The 6,586-nt window shown below is 49.8% G+C and overlaps 1 pseudogene; it reads right to left on the bottom strand.

The window, feature by feature from the left end:
• Positions 1-333: 333 nt before the first annotated feature.
• LOC149579065 (18S ribosomal RNA) lies at positions 334-1,442 on the bottom strand (annotated as a pseudogene).
• Between the last annotated feature and the right edge of the window lie 5,144 nt (positions 1,443-6,586).

Genomic DNA, 6,586 nt, shown 5'->3' with positions numbered 1-6,586 from the left:
CGGACATGGACGGCCATTGCCTCAAACTTCCATGGCCTAGGAGGCCATAGTCCCTCTAAGAAGTTGGCCGCGAAGGGGAACCTCCGCGTACCTAGTTAGCAGGCTGAGGTATCGTTCGTTAACGGAATTAACTAGACAAATTGCTCCACCAACTAAGAACGGCCATGCACCACCACCCATAGAATCAAGAAAGAGCTCTCAATTTGTCAATCCTTACTATGTCTGGACCTGGTAAGTTTCCCCGTGTTGAGTCAAATTAAGCCGCAGGCTCCACTCCTGGTGGTGCCCTTCCGTCAATTCCTTTAAGTTTCAGCCTTGCGACCATACTCCACCCAGAACCTAAACACTCTGATTTCTCAGAAGGTGCTGGTAGAGTCCTTAGAGCAACATCCGTCGATCCCTGGTCGACATCGTTTATGGTTGAGACTAGGACGGTATCTGATCGTCCTCGAGCCCCCAACTTTCATTCTTGATTAATGAAAACATCCTTGGCAAATGCTTTTGCAGTGGTTTGTCTTCCATAAATCCAAGAATTTCACCTCTGACAATGAAATACGAATGCCCCCGATAGTCCCTATTAATCATTACTCCGGTCTCGAAGGCCAACGGAACAGGACCAGACTCCTATCGTGTTATTCCATGCTAATGTATTCAGAGCGTAGGCTTGCTTTGAGCACTCTAATTTTTTCAAAGTAATGGTGCCGGAACTGCAACCCAGCCAATTAAGGCCAGGAACACGCTGCCGGCAGAAGGGACATGAGGGCCAGTGCACACCCAGAAGGCAGACCGACCGTGACGACCCAAGGTCCAACTACGAGCTTTTTAACTGCAACAACTTAAATATATGCTATTGGAGCTAGAATTACCATGGCTGCTGGCACCAGACTTGCCCTCCAATGGATCCTCATTAAGGGATTTAGATTGTACTCATTCCAATTACCAGACTCGATGAGCCCAGTATTGTTATTTATTGTCACTACCTCCCCGTGTCAGGATTGGGTAATTTGCACGCCTGCTGCCTTCCTTGGATGTGGTAGCCGTTTCTCAGGCTCCCTCTCCAGAATTGAACCCTAATTCTCTGTCACCCGTCACCACCATGGTAGGCCTCTATCCTACCATCGAAAGTTGATAGGGTAGAAATTTGAATGAAGCGTCGCTAGCACAAAGGCCATGCGATCCGTCGAGTTATCATGAATCACCAGAATAGCGGGCGAGCCGGTGCTGGCCTTTTATCTAATAAATGCATCCCTTTCGAGAGTCAGGATTTGGTGCACGTATTAGCTCTAGAATTACTACGATTATCCGAGTAGCAAAGTACCATCAAAGAAACTATAACTGATTTAATGAGCCATCCGCAGTTTCACAGTCTGAAATAGTTCATACTTAGACATGCATGGCTTAATCTTTGAGACAAGCATATGGCTACTGGCAGGATCGACCAGGTAGCTACTAACAATGAGGGGACCCCCAAGACCTGCTACAGCCAAGGGATGCCTGCCGCAATGGGAAACTGAAATTTGCATTCGCTCCGTCATGCATCCAAATATAATCCGCCGCACAAGCAACAAGAATGACGTTCACAGCACATGCAGGACTCGCAACGCTCAAAGATTTTGCACAAGAGGAAAGTGTCCCATCGTCGACCGGAGAGGGCCGAACAGGGAGCCTGGGTTCACAGGCACCTGGGAAGAACATCCCGTACGGAACCCTTTACCCTCGAACTCGCTGTCGCCACTACTCGGAAAGAAGCCTCGAGTCTATACGAGACGCACCACGCACGTAGCCACCTCAATTGTAAGGCCACTCAGAGACATCCATTTCCCAGGCATATGCCTCCTACATGCCTGTTGAGGTGCACCCGCACAGAAAAAATCCTTCTTGACAAAGAGCTAGTTGCCGAAGTGCCAACAGAGACCACCGTGTTGAAGGGTGAAGGGCCGTGCGAGTCAAAAACATGGCTGGTTATGCGATTGGCGGGGGCATCACTGTGCACGCGACCACCTCAATTATAAGGCCGCTCCAGGGCATCGTGTATAACAACACCCCCTCCGCACATTTATAGGTGATGAGAGCCCGCCCACATACACGGACATGTCTAACCTCTGGCAAATATCTCCTTTCCCAGCATAGCCTCGCTAACCGTTCCCCGTGACACGTGATCTGCCAGCACAGGTACAGAAAAGTTCCTACGGCTGAACACTCACACTAGCATTGTCGGACAAGCTTCAATCTCATGCACATGCACATACTGAAGAACTGGCACCGTGAGGGAACCACCCGCGAGCACCCACATCTCGACAAAAAGCATTCATGCGATTTCTTCCCCTAGACAGACACGTTGGGCCTGCACTTGTCGGAGCATTGTAAAGATGAGCGCTCTGGTTCGCAGGAGCCTGAGAAGAACATCTCGTACGAAACCCATTCCCCCAAAATGCTCAAATCACAAATGCTCGCAGCAGGGTTGTAATGCAAAGATGTACACCGCGCACGTGACCGAGTAAGGACACTCAGAGACATCCATTTCCCAGGCATATGCCCCCTACACGCTTTTTGGTGCACCCCGTACAAACGGCCATACTTCGACAAGCCCTCCCAGAATTTCGCATCTGAAGAGAGAGATGAAACGCCCTGGGCTTTTTGTCCACACAATGCAAACACCGAACGCTCTCTTTAGGGGGGAGCTGAAGAAGAGTATCTCCCGTAGAACCCACGAGCCACAGCCGTTCGGATTGTCGCACAGGGTAGGACAGTGCATGGAGAGTTTTCGCATCCAAACAAAAATTATCGGTAATACTCTACGCTTCTACTGGCCCGGACCACAAAGGCTGTCACGACAGTGCCATGCACTTTTGTAGGATGAGACAGTGAAGAGGTGAGCACGAACCGAGAATGCACTAGCGAATAAATTATGCGGCAACCAAACCTTTCGCCGGCCCCCCTCTCAATCCCAAGGCTCTACCGATTGGCAAAAACTTAGGGTGGAGAGTGGACCCTTGATAAAATTAGGGACGTCGAGCAATGCGCCCGTGCAACCAAACCATCTCTTTCCTTCTTGCCGTCCGGGCAGGATAAAAATGCAATGATAGAACATGCCAATGAGATGGAGCCCTTGGCTAAAAGATACAACTCCATACACACTCAGCAACAAGCGCATCTTAGAATCGAACACCAAATGTGCAGTGTGTTGCAAGCCATGCAGACACCTACATATAGGGTATATCCATAAAAAAAAAGCGACAAGTACTTCCCACCAGCTCTGCCATTGCGATTACCGAATGGGATAATACTCACCACCACAGATTAATGACCATCATTACCATCTCGGAATAGATACAAGAACATCGAGCTTCATCCGATCAGCTGGATGAATTTCACCTTGAAGGGGCCCAATCCAAAAGTTCTGAAGGTCATCTCCTGGAACTCTCAAGAACAAGGCCCATCTTACATGCAAACTCTGCTACTGCACAAACATAGGTTGCAATTAAAGAGAAATTGCAAGGCCGTCACAATGGCCCGAGGCCAATGCTCCGACTAAGTCAATTTTCTCTTGCAATCACCTTGCCACCGTTCACAGAGAGATCTCCCCATTCACTTGTGACGCGACGCACAATCCAAGGGCTAGACGCGAGCTCGCCCTTGAAAGGCCACTTTCCAAGGCATCCCCCGATGACATATTGGAATGAAAACCGCTGTTGAACCATTTCCCAATGTTGTGCCGATCGAGTTGGCACAGAGCCGCTAGACGAGGGTTCCCGTTTTAGATCGAGTTTTAAAATCACCAAGAAGACGCGGTGAGGGCTGGCAACCGCTGCCAAACCTTTTTTCCAAAATTGCGCCAGCTGAGTGACTAGAAAACATGCTTTACGCGATAGGCACGCAAAAAATTTTGCTAGAGTGCCAAGCGCCCACCTCATGGCTAGAGACAAGGGCTCGCCATTAGATCAACTTTGAAATTGCTGAACAGAAGCGCTGTAGAATGGCAACCGCTGCCAAGTCTCTTCCGTAGTTGCGTCGGTCGAGTGATCGAAGAAGGTGATCTAAGAGAGGGTCAAAGCGTAGGCATTCATTGGGGGATTCGCGCCGATGGCATAAATTTATGCAATACCCGAGCAACACCGGACGGAGGTGCTAGACGAGAGGGCTCCCATTTTAGATCGAGTTTTAAAATCACCAAGTAGACGCGGTGAGGGCTGGCAACTGCTGCCAAACCTTTTTCCGAAATTGCGCCAGCTGAGTGACAAGAAAACATGATCTAAAGGAGAGTCCAGGAATAGCACCCTCGAGGGTGGGCTTCATGCCCCTCTAATTGATTCAACGTCAGCGTCCACCGTTTCAAAATCTGACATATCCATCCGCCCTGACAGCGGCGTTGAATCAATGAGGGGGGCACGGGAGAGCCTCGTGGCAACCACCTCTCCCATTGTAGCCGCGATAGGCACACAAAAAAATTTTGCTAGAGCGCCAAGCACCCACCTCATGGTTAGAGACAAGGGCTCGCCATTAGATCAACTTCAAAATCGCAGAACAGACGCGGTGTAGAATGGCAACCACTACCAAGTCTCTTCCCTAATTGCGTCGGTCGAGTGATCAAAAAAGGTGATCTAAGAGAGGGTCCAAGCGTAGGGCATTCATTGGGGTAATCGCGCTGATGGCAAAAATTTATGCAATACCCGAGCAACACCGGACGGAAGTGCTAGACGAGGGCTCCCATTTTAGATCGAGTTTTAAAATCACAAAGAAGACGCGGTGAGGGCTGGCAACCACTGCCAAACCTTTTTCCAAAATTGCACCAGCTGAGTGACAAGAAAACATGATCTAAAGGAGAGTCCAGGAATAGCACCCTCGAAGGTGGGCTTCATGCCCTTCTAATTGATTCAACGTCAGCGTCCACCATTTCAAAATCTGACATATCCATCCGCCCTGACAGCGGCATTGAATCAATGAGCTAGGCACGGGAGAGGCTCGTGGCAACCACCTCTCCCATTGTAGCCGCGATAGCCTCGCAAAAAATTTTGCTAGAGCACCAAGTACCCACCTCATGGCTATAGACAAGGGCTTGCCATTAGATCAACTTCGAAATCGCAGAACGGACGCGCTGTAGAATGGCAACTGCTGCTAAGTCTCTTTCGTAATTGCGTCGGTCAAGTGATCAAAGAAGGTGATCTAAGAGAGGGTCCAAGCGTGTAGGCATTCGTTGGGGGATTCGTGCCGATGGCAAAAATTTGTGCAATACCCGAGCAACACCAGACGGAGGTGCAAGACGAGGGCTCCCGTTTTAGATCGAGTTTTAAAATCACCAAGTAGACACTGTGAGGGGCTGGCAACCGCTGCCAAACCTTTTTCTAAAATTGCGCCAGCTGAGTGACAAGAATACATGATCTAAAGGAGAGTCCAGGAATAGCACCCTAAAGGGTGGGCTTTATGCCCCTCTAATTGATTCAACGTCAGCGTCCACCGTTTCAAAATCTGACATTTCCATCCGCCCTGACAGCGACGTTGAGTCAATGAGGGGGGCACGGGAGAGGCTCGCGGAAACCATCTCTGCCCTTGTAGCCGCGATAGGCACGCAAAAAATTTTGCTAGAGCGCCAAGCACCCACCTCATGCCTAGAGACAAGGGCTCGCCATTAGATCAAAACTTCGAAATCGCTGAACAGACGCGCTGTAGAATGGCAACCGCTGCCAAGTCTCTTCCATAGTTGCGTCAGTCGAGTGATCGAAGAAGGTGATCTAAGAGAGGGTCCAAGCGTAGGGATTCGTTGGGGGATTCGCGCCGATGGCATAAATTTATGCAATAGCCGAGCAACACCGGACGAAGGTGCTAGACGAGGGCTCCCATTTTAGATCGAGTTTTAAAATCACCAAGTAGACGCGGTGAGGGCTGGCAACCGCTGCCAAACCTTTTTCCGAAATTGCGCTAGCTGAGTGACAAGAAAACATGATCTAAAGGAGAGTCGAGAAATAGTACCCTCGAGGGTGGGCTTCATGCCCCTCTAATTGATTCAACGTCGGCATCCACCGTTTCAAAATCTGACATATCCATCTGCCCTGACAGCGGCGTTGAATCAATGAGGGGGGCACGGGAGAGGCTCGCGGCAACCACCTCTCCCCTTGTAGCCGCGATAGGCACGCAAAAAATTTTGCTAGAGCACCAAGCACCCACCTCATGGCTAGAGATAAGGGCTCGCCATTAGATCAACTTCGAAATCGCTGAACAAACGCACTGTAGAATGGCAACCGCTGCCAAGTCTCTTCCATAGTTGCGTCGGTCGAGTGATTGAAGAAGGTGATCTAAGAGAGGGTCCAAGCGTAGGTATTCGTTGGGGGATTCACGCTGATGGCATAAATTTATGCAATACCCGAGCAACACCGGATGAAGATGCTAGACGAGGGCTCCCATTTTAGATCGAGTTTTAAAATCACCGAGTAGACGCGGTGAGGGCTGGCAACCACTGCCAAACCTTTTTCCAAAATTGCGCCAGCTGAGTGACAAGAATACATGATCTAAAGGAGAGTTCAGGAATAGCACCCTCGAGGGTGGGCTTCATGCCCCTCTAATTGATTCAACGTCGGCATCCATCATTTCA

This window comes from Cupressus sempervirens, chromosome 1 (assembly GCF_028749045.1).
Source record: "Cupressus sempervirens isolate cs-2001-9-10 chromosome 1, ASM2874904v1, whole genome shotgun sequence".
Classification (NCBI taxonomy): Eukaryota; Viridiplantae; Streptophyta; class Pinopsida; order Cupressales; family Cupressaceae; genus Cupressus; species Cupressus sempervirens.
The sequence above is the reverse complement of the archived record's forward strand: the minus strand, read 5'-3'. Positions and strand labels throughout refer to the sequence as shown.